The sequence below is a fragment of the Paroedura picta genome, chromosome 4 (genome assembly GCF_049243985.1).
Source record: "Paroedura picta isolate Pp20150507F chromosome 4, Ppicta_v3.0, whole genome shotgun sequence".
Taxonomy (NCBI): domain Eukaryota; kingdom Metazoa; phylum Chordata; class Lepidosauria; order Squamata; family Gekkonidae; genus Paroedura; species Paroedura picta.
Window position 1 is genome coordinate 31,542,676 of NC_135372.1, and position 21,229 is coordinate 31,563,904.

The 21,229-nt window shown below is 47.7% G+C and overlaps 1 long non-coding RNA gene across 2 annotated transcripts in view; it reads left to right on the forward strand.

Annotated features, from left to right (window-relative positions):
- LOC143835086 (uncharacterized) overlaps nt 1-21,229 on the forward strand; it is a 135,130-nt gene that overhangs the window by 74,002 nt on the left and 39,899 nt on the right. For both annotated transcript variants that reach the window (XR_013229987.1, XR_013229986.1), the window contains exons 7-8: nt 9,465-9,576; nt 17,457-17,631. This is a non-coding gene — a long non-coding RNA (uncharacterized LOC143835086). The remainder of the gene's footprint in view (nt 1-9,464; nt 9,577-17,456; nt 17,632-21,229) is intronic.

Below are 21,229 nucleotides of genomic sequence, written 5' to 3' on the forward strand. Positions count from 1 at the left end.
AAGCTCAAGAATAGCATGTGGGAAAGATGGCTATCAGAGTGAGATGTTTCACATTTCATTGGCCCCAACCAAAAGCCTGGCGGAAGAGCTCTATCTTGCAGGCCCTGTAGAACTGCGCCAGCTCCAATAGGGCCCAGATGTGTTCTGGGAGCTCATTCCACCAGGGGCCAGGACAGAAAATGTCTAGGCTCTGGTTGAGGCCAGACCTACCTCCTTGGGGCCAGGGACCACCTTTTGTATACTAGCAGGGGGTATAGATGGATGGTGCATCTAGTCAAGGCTATGGTCTTCCCAGTTGCAATGTATGGCTTTGAAAGTTGGACCATAAGGAAGGCTGAACATCAAAGAATTGAGGTTTATGAACTCTGGTGCTGGAGAAGACTCTTGCGAGTCCCTTGGACTGCAAGGCAAACAAACCGGTCAGTCCTAGAGGAGATCAGCCCTGCCTGCTTCTTAGAAGGCCAGATCCTGAAGATGAAACTCCAATACTTTGGCCACCTCTTGAGAAGGAAGAACTCCCTGGAGAAGAGCCTAATGCTGGGAGCGATCGAGGGCAAAAGAAGGGGACGACAGAGAATGAGGTGGCTGGATGGAGTCACTGAAGCAGTCGGTGCGAGCTTAAATGGACTCCAGGGAATGGTAGAGGACAGGAAGGCCTGGAGGATCATTGTCCATGGGTCACGATGGGTTGGACATGACTTCGCACCTAACAACAACAATATCTGGAAAGGCGGTCTCTCAGATATCTATGTGCTGTAATGTATGTAATGGGATTCAGGTGGGCAGCCGTGTGGATCTGAAGCAGCAGAACGATGTTTGAGTCCAGTGGCTCCTTTCAGAACTGCCAACTTTTACACATGGGCATGTACACAAAAGCTTCTACCTTTTGTTGGTCTTAAAGTTGCCACTGGACTTGACATTTGGCCCAGCATGGAATGAGTACGGCAGCCAGAGATTTTTAAGGGACTAAGGGGCTTTCTCGACCCAGATAGACCAGGGTAGCCCCAGCTCATCGGATCTTTGAAGCCAAGCAGGGATGGTCCTGGCTAATATTCGGAGGTGAGGCCACCAGGAATGTGGAGACAGACATTGGTCCTTGACAATGGAACGTCTCTTGGCTTGAAACCCTTCTGGAATCACCATGGGCCAACTGTGACTGGATGGCCCTTTCCCCCACCAGAGGAATTTTGCACAAATGGAAATGACAGAGGTGAGCAGCTGCCAGTCATGCAAGTGCGAATGGCGCCCAGATTGATGCCAGGGCACGGAAACCTTTTGCGGACAGTGCTCCTGTGGATAGTCACCACTTATCACGAGGCCTTGTGTGTGCCAGTTCCTGTTGAAGGACTTTCAGCGACCAGTGCTTGGACTGCAGAGATGTTTGTTCTAGGTTGTTGACCAAGAAGCAGGTTCTTAGTAGTGTTAAGCTGCCTATTTTGAGGTCTGCAAAGGGACTTCCTTATACTGGGCTTCCAATTGCTAGGACCGAATTCAAGTCGCTTGACTCTTCCGTTGCAGATGGTCGATGATCCCCGCTTTATAGTTTTTATAAGCAAGAAACTAAACAAAACCGGACAGTTCTCAAGCAGCTTACCGTCTGAATTGGGATGGAAGGAAGGCTTTTGTTTGTCTGTAAAAAGCCATGTGCATCCCAACTTGAGACCACCAAGGAAGACTCTGCAGGGGAAGGCAATGGCAACCTAGCAGCCCTCGTGGTTGCTCTGTGGAAGATCCTTTGCTTTGAGTGCAGGTGGTCCCTGGTTCAATTCCCAACAACGCAAGTTAAAATAACCAAACAATAGGCAATGGGAGAGAGTCCTTGAAGAGCTTCTCCTGAGTTGACAGTTCTGATGGTCTAATCCAGTGTAAGGTGCATGATGGTGAGGTGTCATTCTGCCTGTGGCTGACCTCCATTGGTTCTAGATCAGGGGTAGTCAACCTGTGATCCTCCAGATGTTCATGGACTACAATGCCCATGAGCCCCTTCCAGAAAATGCTGGCAGGGGCTCATGGGAATTGTAGTCCATAAACATCTGGAGGACCACAGGTTGACTACCCCTGTTCTAGATCAGTTCCCACTGCTTGACCTGAAAACTGTTGGGACTATGCAAGATCTACAGTGTGCATGATTCAACAGGAAATGTGAAGAGTATCCTATAGGGGGCATCAGAGGAGAGATGTATTTTGCATATTTACATCAGGAACTTCCTGGTGTTTTTCAAATAATGTTCTCCTGTGTCTTGATTGGCTCACTTGGAGACATCCTACTCCTTTGAGCTCACTTCCTTCCTGTTTGCCTTCAAGATGAAGAACAGTTAGTCAGTTAGACCACTAGGACCCCCGCCTCTCTCTCTCTCCAAATTTCTTTCAATTCTCGGTAAAGCTATTCATGATTTAAGCAGCCAAGCAGTCGTTAAACTCTGACAACAGAAACAACCCAAAGCAACTGTGCCCTGTAGACATTTAAAGAATGACGTGGTTACAGAAACTGCTGAACAGACACTGATATACGGGCATATATGGGCTACTCTTCTGAAGGAGGCTGAGATGGGACATAATTGCTCCCCTTAAGTATTTGAAAGTGATTGTACAAGTGGCCGTTTGGAATAATGGCCTCTGATCTGGAGAACTGGGTTTGATTCCACACTTCTCCATGCCCAGCCAGTTCAGTGACCTCGGGCACAGTTTTCTCAAAGCTGTTCTGGCAGAGCAGTTCTCTCTGAGCTCTCCCAGCCTGACCTACCTCACAGAGTGCTTGTTGAGTCTGTTTGTAAGCCACTTTGGGATGCCTTCGGGTGGCAGAAAGCGGGGCATAACCCCCCCCCCCCCCCCCCCGCTCTTCTCTTCTGCCTACGTGGGAGCCATGTGCTTTTATAAGCTGCCCACTGCTGCCCTCTGCAGGTTTGTTCCTTTGTATGTCGTGCTGAATGACACCTTTAGCATTGTGTCTCCTGGCTTTAGAGAGACTGAAGTTAAGAGGAAGGAGCATCTGTAAGAAGGCCACCTCACCCTCAATTTGACAGGTGCTCTGTGGCTCAGTAGAAGAACCTCTGCTCCACGTGCAGAAGGTCACAAGTTCAATCCCTGGCGCCTCCAGGTTAAGGGATTAGGCAGCAAGTGATGGGAAAGACTTCAGCTCTGAGAAACTGGGACTGGCCCAAGGTCACCCAGCTGGCTTCACATGAAGAAGCAGGGAGTCAAACCTGGCTCTCCAGCTTACCGTGCGCTGCTCTTAACCTTAGACACCACACTGGCTCTCAGAGCTGAGCCTTAGAGTTGTACTGAATTTCCTTTCTGTTGCCGCGTGTTCCCCCCCCCCTCCCGTTTTTTTGCTTTGCTTTGGGTAATTGTCCTTGTGCTGTTTTTGTGAGCTTGCCTTGATTCTCAGGAAGGGAGAGAAGCAGCCTATTCATGGGGCCACGCCAGGGAAACTTATCCTTGAACTGGCTTCTACTGAAGTTCAATCTATAGATGCCCTAGGGTAGGGGGGCAGTGGTAGACTTGATAGAACGGGCTGGGCAATGTGCAGGTGTAGGATTGTCCCTTGGAGTGCTGGCTTGCATATTTTTAAAAATGCTTGAATTTTGCAAAAAAAATGAAAATGGCATTGCCAGATATTTGACAGGTTCTTGTCCGGGCATGAAAACCGAGGACACCCCCCCCCCCCCGCAGAGACATGTGACTCTTTGTGCTCTTGTGTGAGAAATCTCAGCAGACTTCTGACCACGTAAATCTGAGAAACAGTCCTTTATAATCAGTGCAGTCCAAGAGTGACAATCCAGAGACAGTTCTTCGGTCAGGGGTATATGACAGCTTCGCTCCCCTGTTAGAACCTCCAAACAACCGATGGGTCGGTCTTTATTCTTGTAGCCCACCCTTCCCGTGAGGCTCGGGGTGGGTAACATCAGTCAATACATACAACTGTAGGTCACCTTAAACCTTGAAAACCAGATTTTACATCAAAAACACATTTCAGTATCCCAGCGAATTGAGTGCCAAGCAGGGGATCGCGTTCGAGCAGGTGGAATGACCCTTGGTGTTCCAGTGGATGTTTCGTCAGGGGAGGCCAGCCAGTGAGAAGTTATCCTCTTGCTCGTCGGCGTTCCCCGTTCCTGTTGCAACGGGCAGGGCGGCCATCCTGCTGATCCTTGTTTCCCACAGCGAGTCACCAAAGAGGGAGTTGAGAAAGTGGCTGAGCCAGTGTTGACAAGTCTTCGGCTTCCCAGCCGGTGCGGACACATCCTGGGAATTCACTCAGGGCTGCGTCGGCAGAGAGGCACTGGGGTCGAGGACCTGGGGAATCAGCAAACAGGCACTTTCTCACCACCGGCAGGAAGCTTTGGGTCAGAGGTCCATAACACGGCGCCTGTGCGTACCTCTCCTGTAGAAACTGGTTGGGAACATCTGGGGCTTTTGCCCAGCAAGGTCTGTGACTGAAGATGAAGCTGGGTTTTTTATACCCTGTTTTTCACTACCCGGAGGAGTCTCAAAGTGGCTTACAAACGCCTTTCCCTTCCTCTCCCGACAACAGACACCCTGTGAGGGAGGTGGGGCTGAGAGAGCTCTAACAGAACTGCTCTTGGAGAACAGCCCTAAGAGAACCATGACTAGCCCAAGGACACCCAGCTGGCTGCTTGTGGAGGAGGTGGGGGACTCAAGCCCAGTTCCCAGATTAGAGACCTCTTAACCACTACACCAGGGGTTCTCAACCTTCCTAATGCCGCGACCCTTTAATACAGGTCCTCATGTTGTGGTGACCCCCAAGCGTAAAATTAAACCGAAACTGACCAATGGTGTGATCCATTGTTCATGATTGTACATAAATTGGTTTTTTTCTTGGGTTTCTCAGTTCAGTTCTGCCTCTTGTCCCACCATGCCGATATCGCTCTTTTCCGCTGCTCCAGACAGACTAATGCTCTATCTCAATCTACCCTGCAAGGCTGTTGTGTGGATGGTGCCCCCCCCCTGGCCAAGCTGCTTGCCCTGCCACGACCTGTGAAAAGGCCATTTGACCCCCAAAGGGGTCTCGGCCCCCAGGTTGAGAACCACTGCACTACACCATACTGATCGACCGCCTGCGATTGCAGCTGCCCCCTTAGCACAGAGTTATTCACTGTGTGGCTGAAGGTAAGCTGTGGCAGGCATATCTTACAGTCCTCTTTCCCAAGTAGGTTATTTATTTGTTTATTGTACGGCACGGGTAGCATAGACAGGAGATCCGAGGATTGTCTGGCAGCCAAGCAAGGGACGTTCAGAGGTGGTTTGCCAATCCCTGCCTCTGGGTCACGACCCCCTGGTATTCCTTGGAGGAACCCCACCCAAATCCTTGGAGGTCTCCCATCCCATATACCAGGCAGGGTCCGCCCTGCTTATCTTGCGATCGGGCTTGCCTGGGCTATCCAGGTCAGGACTCCCAAAGGAGGTAGCTTGCGCCTTTTGCTGTGACTCATCCTTTGAGCTATCAGATTTCATTCGCTCGCTCATGTGGAAACCTGCTCGGACAAGGAAGCAGTCTCGTCTGCCTAGTGAAATCCCTCCCTACATAAAAGCGGAACCCCAGTGGGGCCCTTGGCGTTTTAGATAAATTCTGTGACAGAGTGGGCTGTGACTCATGAAAGCTTATATTAAAAGAAATGTTAATCGCAGGTCTCCTGGTCTCCCCTGGTCACCGATGGGGGGGGCAGGGTTACCAGACCCAAGGTGGAGAACTGGAGATTTGAGGATGGGACCTGAGAAGGACAGGGACGTCAGTGGGGTACAATACCCCATTGGCTACCCTCCAAAGCATCCATTTTCTTCAGAAGAACTGACCCCCGTGGGGAGTTGTGATTTGGAGGGCCCCCCAGGCCCCATCTGGAGACTGGCATCCATATATTCATCTTTAAGATGCCACGGATCTCTCGTTTTGTTTTACTGTGACAGCTAGCTTATCTTCCGGCAGTGCTGCTGCTTTTGAAAAGCATTCAGTCAAAGGAGAATCTGCTTTTCTTCTGCCTCTCTTGCATCATATTCATACCTCTGTCTTCAACCAATTACCAATTTAGGTGCCACTGGAATCTGAATTTGTTCTGCTGCTGCAGACCACTACGGCTTCCCGCTTAGTTCAGTGACCCCTGAGAGTGTCCTTGCAGAACTACGATCCCCAGCATTCTTTGGGGAAGCCTGGGCCGTTCAGTGGCATATATATAGTCTATTTTAAGATGTGTTGACCTTTTTAAGCCTCCAGTCGCCCAGAGATACACAGTCACAGACAGCTCCGTATCGCCCTCTGCTGGGCTGTGATTATTATTATCATCCATGGTGCTGAATCTGTTCTCGATTAATCCTATGTAAATAGCAATACAAACCCGTTGAAGGGGAACAAACTGACAACACCGAAAACTGCTGTGCTGCAAATTTGGTTTAGCTGTTAACCTAACCCGTAGACCTTTTAGCTTTTTAGCAGTTCACCCTCCCCATTTCCTCAAATTGCTTTCTGATCGCCCAAGGCAAGAATGAAAATATAAAGAACGTAAAGAGGCAATTCTTTGCTAAATCGCATAAAACCCACTGTTTTTGATAGCGGTTAAGTGTCTGCATCGCCTTCAACAATCTCCAAATCAATTTGGGTTGCTGCCCCTATTCATGCTGCGTGGTCTGTATTCAGACACGCAAAAAGTTAGCATGTGAAGCTTCATTGTGGAGCTAAGGAATGAAAAAACATTACCTGATAAACTGACAAGTGTCAGCTCTTATGTCCGGGGGGCCAGGCTGCTGCTAAAAGTACAGGTGCAAGCTCAGGAAAATGGGACAAACCTTGGAGATATATTTAACATAAATTTGCTTCATCTAATATTTCTGGTTCCAGAAGAAGGTTGTTTTTTGTAACCCACTTTTCACTGCCTGTAGGAATCTCAAAGTGACTTACAATCACCTTCCCTTCCTCTCCCAACAACAGACACCCTGTGAGGTAGGTGGGGCTGAAGAAGCCCTGATATTATTGCTTTGTAAGAACAGCACTATCAGGACTGTGACAAGCGCAAAGACACCCAGCTGGCTGCATGTGGAAGAGTGGGGAATCAAATCCGGCTTGTCAGATTAGAAGCCACTGCTCTTAGGTACTGCACCAAGCTGGCTACAATGTCGTCGTTTTTCCTCAATGAGTACTAAATGCAATACATCAATATAACTAATTCTCAAGATGGTTAAATCTTGTGGATACTTAAATCCAGAGTTTGGAGCCATGAACAGACAAGACAGATATTTCTGCAAACCTGGGAGAAAGCTGCAGGTTTGCAGCAAAATCTGAAATCTAATATTTGTATAGTAGGGTAACTCCTTCCCCGAATTATAGAAGCAGCACCCATAGCTTTAAGAAATAATTTCATACCAGGATCTGGAAGACTTGGGTGCCCACTCAGCTGCGAAATCTTGCTGGGTGACCTTGGGCCAGTCATGCCTGCAAAGACAAAGTGGAAGAGAACATGGAAGCTTCTTCTCAAGAAGTAAATAAATATGGGGGAAGGGAGCAAAGCATGATGGGAGGCTGCCTTAGGGTGGGAAGCATATTGCGAATTTCAGCCTGGGAGATAAGGCAAGGAAAACCCAAATGCAGAAAGGCTGGATTGACTCGCAGCATCCAAAGGCAATCCAAAGCGAGGCTAAACGACGGTATGTCTCCTGATTTGGAAATGGTCCGAGGGTCTCCCACTTGTGATTATTTATTGCAGTTAAGTGCCCAGTGAAGGAAGCTTTGACTCTCAAAATCTTCTAGAGACTCTCGGTGTTATGTCTGTGGGCATTTGGCCACTGATGCAAATGAGGGCTTCTGCCAGCCAAGGAACTAACCAATCAAAGGAACCTGATTGCCCTGCTTAGAGCAGTGGTTCTCAACCTGGGGGTTGGGACCCCTTTGGGGGTCGAACGACCCTTTCAGAGGGCAGGGCAAGCAGCTTGGGCAAGCAGCTTGGCAGCTTTTTGGGGGGAGCCATTCACATAACAGCCTTGCGGGGTAGATCGAGATAGAGCGTTTGTCTGTCTGGAACAGCGGAAAAGTGCGAGATCGGCAGGGTGGGACAAGAGGCAGAACTGAACTGAGAATCACCGGGGGGGGGGACAATTTATATACAATCATGAACTATGAAAGAACACTTGCCTAATTTTATGGTTCGGGGTCATTATAACATGAGGAACTGTATTAAAGGGTCGCGGCATTAGGAAGGTTGAGAACCACAGGCTTAGAGCCAGTCAGATTGTTCTGCTTAGAGCCAGGCTGCCTGAAAAGTATAAAAGTGCATGAGTTCGCCTGTTTTTCCCTGTTCAGTATTTGGAGTTTGTTGCTGGAGTTGCTAAATAAAAAGAGCTGTCTGAAGAATTGGAGTCTGTGTTCACTGAACCCGCAGACTTAAAACTTGGTATGCTGCATTACTATACTATTTTACACTATTTACACTGTTTTACATTAGATGAACACAGATGAACACAGGAAACTTTGTGCAGCAAGAAATTTACCCTGGATGAAGGAAAGGACAATGAGAATTTGGAACAGCCATGGAAAAAATCAACAATAGCTTGCTTGCATTAAGCCAGTGTGGGAAATGTGGTACTAGAACTTTAGATTTTCTTGTTAAGCAGAGAAACTGTGAAAATCGCCAAGGGAGAAAATAGGTTAATGTGTAGAGTTGGTGGGAATTTTTAAAAGTCCCATTGGTATCTCAGTTAATATTTATCGTGAGAATTGTACAAAATATACAGTTGTGTTGTGGCATCTTAAAAATCAGTAAGGTTTGATTCCAGCATATGTTTTTGTGAGCTACAGCCAAAGAAGTAAGCCTCAACTATCAAAGCCTATGCTGGAATAAAAGAGCACTAGTTTTTAAAGTGCCACCAGACTTCAGTTTATTTTTTCCTGCAGCTGATAAAAACAAAGGTATTGCCAGAGTTGGCCCCCAGGAAAATGATTCTGCAAGTTTGCTGCAGGTGCTCAGCACTGATTGACTAATGCTTGTGTGGTCAAGAACACCCTCTCTGGAACAGTTTTCAGCATTGGTCTAAGAATGCCTCTAGCCTTTATAGAAAGCTTGCCCTTAAAAATGAAAAGTGGAGAAGTCCAAGGCTTTCCTGGAGCACCTTTGCTCTGGATCCCAGTATCTGCAACTCCTTCTTTATTGTTCTGAAGAATCTGATGCATGACATAACTGCACCTCTGCCTTCCCCTCCGGGCTACTGCCTTGCCACAATGCCAGGTTTGTATTCCAGAGTCTTTGGCAAGCTTGATAGAGCAGGTAGGAATAGGTGTGGCAAGAGATGTTGATGCCAGCAGGGAAGCTTTGACCCACCCATCACCCCCGTGTAATGAGAGACGCCACCCCATTCTTTGCACATGAAAACAGCTTGTTATCAGTGGCGGTTAAGTCTGCGGCTTTCTAGAAAACAATGCGAATGTGTATTCACCGTATTCCTCTCCTTGTCTTCCACTCCTGTAGGTCTGTCCATTTATCACTGGTGTGGTCCTTCCTGGCAAGCAACTGGCTGTTTTGCTAGGAAGAAAATACGAATACTTGCCCGATGCAGGTTGAGAAGCACATCCTGTGACAGGTGGGTAGCAGTGAGTCTAGCAGTGCAGCAGAGTAAGATGATAGAATCGTGAAGCGGCAGAACTGGCTGCAAGTGGGGAGCGTTATTTTTAATATTCCCTCTGCGAATAACAGTTCCAGCCTAGCTCATTACGTGCTCTATTAGTTTACTGATACCAGGAAGTCCTGATGTAGGGGAACATGGGAAAACACCATCCATCATGTGCCTTCTGAAATGCTGTGATCCATCCGGCTGCCTCATTCGGTTATGTGACTGGACCAGGGCTAAGAATATGGCTGGATCTTTGGTGTCCTTGGCAAATTAAGAGATGTTTCCCCCTCACCGTTTTTACTACCTGAAGGAGTCTCAAAGTGGCTTATGAACACCTTTCCCTTCCTCTCCCCAAACAGACGCCTCGTGAGATCTGAAAGAACCGTGACTGGCCCAAGGTCACCTCACAGGGTGTCTGTTGTGAAAAGAGGAAGGGGAGGCAATTGTAAGTTGCTTTGAGATTCCTTCAGGTAGTGAAAAGTGGAGTATAAAAACCAGCTCTCCGCCTCTTCCTTCCTTCCTTCCTTCCTTCCTTCCTTCCTTCCTTCCTTCCTTCCTTCCTTCCTTCCTTCCTTCCTTCCTTCCTTCCTTCCTTCCTTCCTTCCTTCCTTCCTTCCTTCCTTCCTTCCTTCCATCCATCCATCCATCCATCCATCCCTCCAGGTCTCTCTCCTCCAATTTAGTACAAGAATGCTTGTTCTGAACCTATGTAGATCTCTGCTACTGTATGCAAAGGACATTAGGGCTTCCACCTTGGTCTTTCCAAAGCAGCGAGGAGGCGGTGGCTGTATCAGTCAATCTTGTCTGAAGAAGGCAAGAGGGTGGTGCTGGTGCCACGCACTCTTTCCTTGGAAGCTGTGGCCGTTTCAGTGCCAGATTTGTGGCTGGTAGGGCAGAGGAATGCTCTGTCGGTCTGGGAATCTCCCCCTCCCTGAAACTTCATGCCCTGCCTTCTTCAGGTATCTGAAGTAACTTCAGGTTTCTCATCCCACACATCAGGCACCTAGGCCACAGACCACATCTTCAGTACTCCTGCTTGCTTGGACTTAGCAGGATCAGAATGTATATGTGTGCATTGATTACTTAGGGAATTATAGTCTTCCTTTTCCTTGAGGGAAAGAGCTTGCAGTTTTGGCCATTGTTAGAACTTGAATGGGAGACCTTGAAGGAAGACCACATTTTTTATTTATTTGATTTATATGCTGCTTTCCCAGTGGACCAGCTCAGGGTGATGTACAAGATATAATTCACATTAAAAAATCATTAAAACAGTTCATTGGTTCAGATTAAAAGTAATTAAAATTGGTTTGAAACAGCAGTTCATTTAGGTACTAGATCTTAGTACCAACTAGCAACATCTACCGTCTAACAATAAAACCAGAGTCCACTGGCGCCTTTAAGACCAACCAAGATTTATTCAGGGCATGAGCTTTCGAGTGTAAGCACTGACGAGTGCTTGCACTCGAAAGCTCATGCCCTGAATAAATCTTTGTTGGTCTTAAAGATGCTACTGGACTCTGGTTTTATTGTGCTACTTCAGACCAACGCGGCTACATCTCTTGCCTTGAAAAATCTATGAGGGGTCAGCTTGTGACTTGATTGCAGTTAATTATGATTACTATTTTATTTCGGACATTTGTGTCTCTGTGCTTGACATCAGCCCTGTTGAGCTGGCACTGCCACACTGGCACTGGGTTCTGCTGGACGCTCTGGTTGCACTGGTACTGGTGGGCACTCTGTACATTGTGTTGGTTCCATGGAGGTTGTAGAAATACCACCTCCCCCCACACACATATATACGTGGGTTGTGACTGAGCTGGCATTGCTATATTGGCACTAGGTTCTGCTGGGCACTCATGCATTGCAGTGGTTCTTCTGGGCTTGCAATAAAAACCCACAATGCTTCATGGTTCACAGATCATATCTGCTAACCCTAACCCTAACCAAACCACATTTTCCTGGTTTGTGCCTATTTCTAGGAATGACTGAGCCAAGGGCACCCAGCAAGGTCCCATGGCATAGTGGGGATTTGAATCTGGGCTGCACAGATATTAAACTGACTAAACCCATGCTTCATACAGGAAACAGTAAAATAAAGCTGGATTTCAGAACCGGAGAACAGTGCAATGAAGCAGAAGCATTATGAAAACATTCCTGGTAAATAGATGGGGAAGAAATGGAGATAGTGACAGATTTTATTTTCCTGGGCTCCAAGATCACTGCAGATGGGGACTGCAGCAAAGAAATTAAAAGACGCTTGCTCCTGGGGAGGAAAGCTATGGCAAATCTAGACAGCATCCTAAAAAGCAGAAACATCATCCTGCCAACAAAAGTGCGTTTAGTCAAGGCTATGGTATTCCCAGTTGCAATGTATGGCTGCGAAAGTTGGACCATAAGGAAGGCCGAGCGTCAAAGAATTGAGGCTTTTGAACTCTGGTGCTGGAGAAGACTCCTGCGAGTCCCTTGGACTGCAAGGCGAACAAACCGGTCAGTCCTAGAGGAGATCAGCCCTGACTGCTCCTTAGAAGGCCAGATCCTGAAGATGAAACTCAAATACTTTGGCCACCTCATGAGAAGGAAGGACTCCCTGGAGAAGAGCCTAATGCTGGGAGCGATCGAGGGCAAAAGAAGAAGGGGACGACAGAGAATGAGGTGGCTGGATAGAGTCACTGAAGCAGTAGGTGCAAACTTAAATGGACTTCGAGGAATGGTAGAGGACAGGAAGGCCTGGAGGATCATTGTCCATGAGGTCGCAATGGGTCGGACACGAATTCGCACCTAACAACAACATTATGAAAACATATTAACAGTCATTAAAACAGCAAGCCCGTTCCCTGTTTTAAAAGGTGGAGGAATGGTACCCTGTTACCCTGGTACTCTGTCAGAGTAACATTAAGAAGAAGAAGAAGAAGAGTTGGTTCTTATATGCCGCTTTTCCCTACCCGAAGGAGGCTCAAAGCGGCTTACAGTCGCCTTCCCATTCCTCTCCCCACAACAGACACCCTGTGGGGTGGGTGAGGCTGAGAGAGCACTGATATCACTGCCCGGTCAGAACAGTTTTATCAGTGCCGTGGCGAGCCCAAGGTCACCCAGCTGGCAGCATGTGGGGGAGCACAGAATCGAACCTGGCATGCCAGATTACAAGTCCGCACTCCTAACCACTACACCAAACTGGCTCTCATGCATGTCTAAGCATGTCTCATGCATCTGGATATGACCATCATCTGTGCTAGTGCATGGCTAGACCTAGGTCTTGTCCTTACTCTGTGTCCTGTACAATGCTTTTGCTTTTCAGAGCTCATCCATTCAACTTGGGAAGGATGTCAAGTGCAGGTGGAGGGAATTCTGGCGCATAAGAACGGGATATGCTATTCCATCTTTTCCATTCCATCTCTGTCAATAAACTGCTTTTCCTACATGTTTTCTTCTTCAGGCTTTTGGCCTAATCAAAGAGGCCTTGCAAAATAAAGCCCCCCCCCCCCCCGAAAGAAAGCAAATCGTTAGAAGCTCCAGAAACACAGATCAGAGAGATGGGAGGTAACACTGCTGCAAGTCTTAGGCCTGGTAACTCCAAGGACATCTAATTATTCCGTCTCATTAATGCCTGAGATCAGGGGTGGGAGAGAAGTGTTTGTTTATTTCAGGGATGGCCAAACTGGGGCTCGCCAGATGTCCATGGACTACAGGCAGGGTCTTATGGGAATTGTTGTCCATGGACATCTGGAGAGCCACAGTTTGGCCACCCCTGGTTTATTTGAACCTAGGATACCTGCAAAATCCCTGGTTAACTAAGAAGATTGCTCGGATCTTCACCTTAACAAGAGGTCTGCACCTGATTGGCTAATTAGAGTCAGGCTAACACGGGCCCTGGGTCACCAAGTGAAAGTTTGCATTCTTGTTCTCTGTTCCAGGCCATTGTGTTGGCTCTGCCTCTGGCTGCTGCTGTGACGAACCCTGTGCTTGGATTAGCCTGGGTCAGGGGTAGTCAAACTGCGGCCCTCCAGATGTCCATGGACTACAATTCCCAGGAGCCCCCTGCCAGCGTTTGCTGGCAGGGGGCTCCTGGGAATTGTAGTCCATGGACATCTGGAGGGCCGCAGTTTGACTACCCCTGGCCTGGGTGCTGCCTTGTTTGGTGGGCCATACTGATCAGAAGCCACCCTTGGACTTTGAAGCTGGGAACCTTGAATGCCTCCGTTTGCTGTTGGGTAATATGTGAAACCTTGAACCATTGTTTGTCAAGGGGCTTACTTAGAGAGACTTCTAATTTTGTTATCCTCTGCTTTGATAGTTTCTGCACAATTATAATCGTTATGGAGCCCCTGAATTCAGGAGGCTTCAGTCTGAATTCAGTAATTCAGTAATTCATCCCTCAGTGGCTACCACCACCAGAGTGGTTGTTTAAGAAACTTGCTTTGAAGGTATCCTAACCTGCGAGGGTGATTTTCTGGGCTTTAGCTTCAGGAGGGCCTGCATCTCTTGGTTTCTGTCTGTCTGGATAGTAGAAAGGGATTGGTGGCAGTACTACTTCTAAGGGAGCCAGCTTGGTGTAGTGGTTAAGAGCATGGCTTCTAATCTGGAGAGCTGGGTTTGATTCCCTGCTCCTCCACATGCAGCCAACTGAGTGACCTTGGGCTAGTCACAGTTCTGTTAGAGCTATTCTCACAGAGCAGTTCTATCAGGGCTCTCATAGCCCCGCCAGCCTCACAGGGTGCCTGTTGTGTGGAGAAGAAGGGAAGGCGATTGTAAGCTGCTCTGAGACTCCTTCAGGCAATGAAAAGCGGGATATAAAAACCCTTCATTTTTCTTCTTGAGAAATCACACTTCAGTCTTTTTTTAGTCCCTTGACCTGGCTTTCTCAACCAGGGTTTTGTGAATTTCTCAGTGTTAGTAATTAGTAGTATTTTATCCGGAATGTGAGATATGCATCAGCAGGATGGCGCCATGTATTTTGATGATATAATCATTACCTGTCATCAACACTTTGCAGTTCACAGTTCTCTTTTAGCACGTGTACAGCAATTGAACAAGTCTTCTGTTTGGGCCAGAGTCCCTGCAAAGTAACTGCTTCAGGAGACAAACTTGCATGTAGAGCGCTGGCATAGAAAGCGGCCAACTTTTCTACTAGCCGTCTGTAACTGCTCCTTTAAAAGCCGCGTAATGTGTTACCTCTAGCCGTTCATCGTGTTTTTCTTCAGAGCACGGAAAGCTTTATCTGCTGATTTATGCATGGGCGACTAAATACAAAAGAAGAGGTCTTCCCTGGCCTTCTTCTGGTCAATTGGCAGTGGTAGCAATATTAAAGCATGTGATGAAATCCCACCCACAATGAATGCTGCTGGGTGGTTTGCTTTTTCTTGGGGAAGGTAGCCCTCTTGAGGGCATGTGCAGTACTGCAACTGAGAACATGTGACTCTCTCAGGACGGGGTCCCACAATATGGACATGGTAAGGTTGCTTTAAACCCTCTCATTTATAAGCTTGGCTCATTCTTATTTATGAGCTTTTATTCTTCTTACATGTGCTGCAAAAGTCACAAGCAGAAGGCGCAAGGTGTCGTTGCCTTTCATGTTGACAAGATATTGGGCCAGATAAAGGGACAGCTTGAGCCATGGGAATGTGTATACTTGCTGTGTCATAAGGACATAAAAAGAACCCTGCAGGATCAAACCAGTGGTCCATCTAGTCCAGGATCCTGTCTCTCACAGTGGCCAGCCAGTTCCTCTGGACAGCCAACAACGGGGCATAGAGGCCAAGGCCTTCATAAGAACAGCAGGAGGACCCTACAGGATCAAACCAGTGGTCCATCTAGTCTAGCACCCTGTCTCACACAGTGGCCAACCAGTTCTTCTGGACAGCCAACAACAGGGCATAGAGGCCAAGGCCTTCATAAGAACAGCAGGAGGACCCTACAGGATCAAACCAGTAGTCCATCTAGTCCAGGATCCTGTCTCTCACAGTGGCCAGCCAGTTCCTCTGGACAGCGAACAACGGGGCATAGAGGTTGAGGCCTTCACTAGGAGAGCCCTGCAGAATCAAAGCAGTGGTCCATCTAGTCTAGCATCCCCTCTCGCACAGTAGCCAAGTAGTCCCTCTAGGGACAACAACAGGGCATAGAGTGAGGCCTTCTCCTGGCGTTGCCTCCTGGCTCTGGAATTCATTGTGGAGGTTACCCTCAGATACCCGGCTAGTGGCCATCGATAGACTTACCTTCCATGAATGATGTTGTATGTCAGATGAGAATTTGTATTTACAATAAAATGTTTGGTGTTCTATGACATTTCTATCCGTTTGGGGGAAGGAACAGGGTTTCGGAATTTAGGCACTGCACTGTTTGAATATGCAAAAGATGTGCAGCACCTTTAAATGATAAAATAATTGTGAAGAGAAACGATTTTGTATAGGAAGAGAAGAGAGTCCTAAGTCTAAATGTTCTGGAGACAAGCAGGGAGGAAGTATGCTCAAAGCAGCAGGAAGTTTCCAATTGGGCCAATCAGAGGACAGATGAGATTATTTGAAAAATGCTAGGGAGTTCCTGGCATAAATATGCTAAGTACACATCTGTTCTGGAGAGCCAGTTTGGTGTCATGGTTAGGAGTGCAGACTTCTAATCTGGCATGCCAGGTTCGATTCTGCGCTCCCCCACATGCAGCCAGCTGGGTGACCTTGGGCTCGCCACGGCACTGATAAAACTGTTCTGTGCAGTGATATCAGGGCTCTCTCAGCCTCACCCACCCCACAGGGTGTCTGTTGTGGGGAGAGGAAAGGGAAGGCGACTGTAAGCCACTTTGAGCCTCCTTCGGGTAGGGAAAAGCGGCATATAAGAACCAACTCTTCTTCTTCTAGTGCCCCATGCAGGACATTCTTCATATTCTGTTCGTCCAAGGACACTTCAGCTTGTCCAAAATGAAGGCACCCGGTTATTGTTAGGGGCTAACTCCTAAAGTCATATCAGGCCAATCCAAATCCGACTGCATTCTGAATTCTGAGCAAAATCTGAAGAGCCAGTGTCGACTGTTGAAACCCTAAGTGGGTTTGGGACCAAAACATTTCCTCTCTCATATTAGTCTGCCTGGATGAAGAGGACCTCTGGCGAGACCTTGATTTGTGCACCGCCACTGTTAGAGATGTGATAAATGAAATGACACTCTGCAACTCCCCTTGAGGTTTTCAGGAAGGCCGTTAAAACTTGCTGCTCAATTTTGGCATTGTAGTGTAGAGTGTGTTGACTAGGGAAGAAGAAGAACTGGGTTTTCTTGTACCCTGCTTTTCTTTCTTTCCCCACAACAGACACCCTGCAAGGTACATGGGACAGAGAGAGCTCTAAAAGAACTACTTGGAGAACAGCTCTAAAGGAACTCTGAGTAGCCCAAGGTCACCCAGCTGGCTGCAGAAATCTAGGCTAGATTGTACCATGATATTTTCTGAGTGGCGTTCGGGCGAGTTATTTCATCTCATCCTACCCAGCTTCAATAGCCAGTGTGATGTTAAAATGGGGTAGGGGGGATCATGCACACTCTCTTGAGCTTCTTGGAGAAAGGGCAGGATAAAAATAATCAGTTGGCTCAGTTAGAAGCTCGATTTTAAGTCATTTCTAGGGGCACCCTCCCCCCGCCCCCATTTTTATAACTTCTTTTGGTTCTTCCCTGGCCATGAAGTTTACTGTTCTGTGGATCTTAATTCCATGTTTTTATTGTGTGTTGTGGATTATTGTTGTCCAAATTGTTTTTTGTGAGCTGCCTGGGGCCATTATGTGCCAAAGGGCAGGACAGTGTTATATATTTTTTTTAAATTATTATGTTGGACAGAATTAAACAACTGGATGTGTTCATTGAGCACTCTTCGCTACAGGATGGTGATAATTTGGAAATTCTGCCTTGACGCTCCTGAGACATCATGACGCTTAATTTGACCGGGACTATATGGACTCCTTCAATATCTACCATCTGTCCAGAAGAAAATTCAATTTCCCTTCTCATTTGAGCATCAAATCTATGCATGTTTGACGATGGATTATGGCTAACAGGTATGGTCATGTATATTTAAAGTGCATCAAAAGTAACTTCTTAATTCCATGCTGGTAATTTTGTGAGGAACTCCCTTTGCAGCTTTCAGTCGTTTCGCTGTGAATTATGTACTTGTGCAGACGGTAAATTACTCATCCAGAATGGATGCACGGGCCATCAGCAGAAGGTCTTCTCCAACGGCAGTTGACATATCGCATGAAATGTAGAATATCCATCAGTTTAAGAGAGTTTTTGTGATAGGGATGCCAACTGGGGATCCCCTGGAATTATAACTCATTTCCAGATTAAAGAGAGCAGTTCCCTTGGAGAAAGCTGCTTTGTACAGTGGACTTCATAGTATTATACTTCATGAAGGGGTTGCCCAACCCTCCATTCATTTCTATGGAAACATGTTCTGCGCTAGGTATTACATATGCAAAGGATCTAGGGGTCTTAGTGGACTGGGGATCCCCTGAACATGAGCGAACCGTGTGTTGCGGTAGCTAAAAAAGGCAAGTACGATTTTGTTTTTGCTCTCGTTAGACCTCACTTGGAGCATTGTGTTGAGTTTTGGACACAACAGTCTAAGAAGGATGTTGACAAGCCGGAATGTGTCCAGAAGAGGGCAACAAATATTGCATAATAATAAATAAAGATTTTATGTTCATCCTACCAGCTCAGGGCAGTTAACAACAACATATCATCATCATCCTTATCCATCCATGGTTCCTCCATATATTAGTGAAACAGCCTGCAGGGTGGAACATGTCCGGCTGTCCAAGTTGGAAAAGGGCCAGTCAGGGTGCAGAAAAGCTGGCTGCACCCTGATTGGCCCTGCCCCTGCAGCTCCTGCCCTCCGTCCCTGGACTCTAGCCTCTTTGCTCTCAGGCGCGCCTCTGCCTGGAGCCAGCAGCAGGTAAGGGGAGAGGGCCCTGGACAAAGGGTTGTGGTGGAGGGCCTGCTAACGAGGGCCTCTTGGCCTGCTAAGCTGGGCCTGCTAACGAGGGCCTCTTGGCCTGTTAGTCTGGGCCTGCTAACAACGGCCTCCTGGCCTGCTGACTGCCTGCTAAGGAGCTCTGTCCCGGGCCTGCTAATGAGCTGGCCAACCCCTGCCCGCCCACCTTAAGCTGCCTGGCCAGAGTCCAGCGGAGGGAACCCTTTCAAGGCCCGTTCTTAGGAACGAGCTTTGAGGCTAGTATATAATAAAATCACAGTCAATTAAAACCTGCCTCCTGGACTTGAATATCCTATAGGGTCTGAGAGTTTTGGGAGTCTCCATTGGTGGATGTTTCATGTGGGAAGGCCAATATTTCTTGGTGTTGTTTCCTGGCCTCAGCCATAGGCCTGGTAGAACTGTTCAGCTTTACAGGCTATCCAGAATTGTGCCAGATCCAAGAAGACCTGGATTTCCTCAGGTTGAGTGTTGCTGTCAGGGACAGAAAGAAGAAGAGTTGGTTCTTATATGCTGCTTTTTTTCTACCAGGAGTCTCAAAGTGACTTAAAATCACCTTTCCATTCCTCTTCCCACAACAGACACCCTGTGAGGGAGGTGAGACTGAGAGAGCCCTGATATTATTGCTTGGTCATAACAGCTTTATCAGCGCCGTGGCGAACCCAAGGTCACCCAGCTGGCTGCATGAGATGGAGCAGGGAATCAAACCCAGCTCTCCAAATTAAAATCCGCCACTCTTAATCACTACATCCCGCTTTTTACTACCCAAAGGAGTCACAAACAGGCTTACAAGCACCTTTCAATTCCTTTCACAGCAACAGGCACCCCGAGAGTTAGATGGAGCTGAGGGAGCTTTGAGAGAACTGCTCTGGAAGAGTAGCTCTAAGAGAACTCTGACTGGCCCAAGGTCACCCAGCGGGCTGCATGTAGAAGAATGGGGAATCAAACATGTTTCTTCAGATTAGTGTCTGCCGCTCTTAACCACCACACCACATAGCTGCTCATTGTTGTTGTTAGGTGTGAAGTTGTGTCCGACCCATCGTGACCCCATGGACAATGATCCCCCAGGCCTTCCTGTCCTCTACCATTCCTCGAAGTCCATTTAAGTTTGCACCTACTGCTTCTGTGACTCCATCCAGCCACCTCACTCTCTGTCGTCCCCTTCTTCTTTTGCCCTCAATCGCTTTACATTTGTGTACCACGCTCTCTTGCAGCTCAGGGCTGTTCACAGGGAACAGAATCCAAGGCCTATTCCGCACACATAGGATAATGCACTTTCAATGCACTTTAGAAGTAGATTTTCCTGTTCTGCACAGGGAAATCCAGCTGCCAAAGCACATGGAAAGTGCGTTATCCGGTGTGTGCGGAATGGGCCCAGTACGCAGATACGACGTGAACTCAGTAACTGCTTCACAACAATAACAACATCAACAACATTGAACGTTGAGATACTCAAGTGCTTAACCATTAATATTTCGACCACAACCCCACAGATTGGTCAGTTCAGGATTGCCCCACGTGGGTCTTGTGGGCATATCTGGAAGGAGGTGGTTTCTGGAGGGCACAATAGAAGTTGTCAAATGCTTGGCAGAAGAGCTGTTTTATAGGCCTTGTGGAAATGTGCTAGCTCCGACTTGATCTCTCTCTCACACACACACACAAACACACACACACACACACATACACACACAAACACACACTTGTGTGCATGCATGTGTGTGTGTGTGTGTGTGAGAGAGAGAGTTGAGAGAGAGAGAGATCCTGGAAAGTCACCTGGAAAATGCCCCTTGGAAGATTACAGAAGATCCAATACGAAATCTCTTTCCCACCGTGCAGATGGCTTCTTTGAAGAAACCTGTCGCACCGCAGGTATTAAAAACTCTAGAAGAACACTGTGAGGCTGTTACTAACAACTGCCCAAGCACAGCCCATCAGTCAAAAACAAAAAAAAAAAACCAAAAAACGCTGGCGTGATTTATATAATGTGCCATTTGAGCAATTGTCAAACATTTGGTGGCGTAGCCAGCTCGACTCAACATATTGATGGGATTCCTCGTATTTGCATTGTCACAACATGGGGCAAAACAGTTTGTCAGTCACGGCGAGACGGAGCAGCCTGTGTGTTCCTTCCACTGAGCTGAGAATTGCGGGGCCATCACTGCCAGGTCTAACCACAACACATCTCTGCCGAAACATTTCCGGTGCAATATTTGGAAGGATAATGAGCAGCGGTTGCTCCGGGTGCAGACGGCCGCTCGTATAGCCTGATGGATTTAGGCCTTGACTTGGTTAGGGGGCGGGAGGGCAGAGGCACGTCATGTAGAAAGAGACCTTAGGAGTTCCCCTCCAGGCCTTCCTGTCCTCTACCATTCCCCGGAGTCCATTTAAATTTGCACTGACTGCTTCAGTGACTCCATCCAGCCACCTCATTCTCTGTCTCCCCCTTCTTCTTTTGCCCTCGATTGCTCCCAGCATTAGGCTCTTCTCCAGGGAGTCCTTCCTTCTCATGAGGTGGCCAAAGTATTTGAGTTTCATCTTCAGGATCTGGCCTTCTAAGGAGCAGGCAGGGCTGATCTCCTCTAGGACTGACCGGTTTGTTCGCCTTGCAGTCCAAGGGACTCGCAAGAGTCTTCTCCAGCACCAGAGTTCAAAAGCCTCAATTCTTC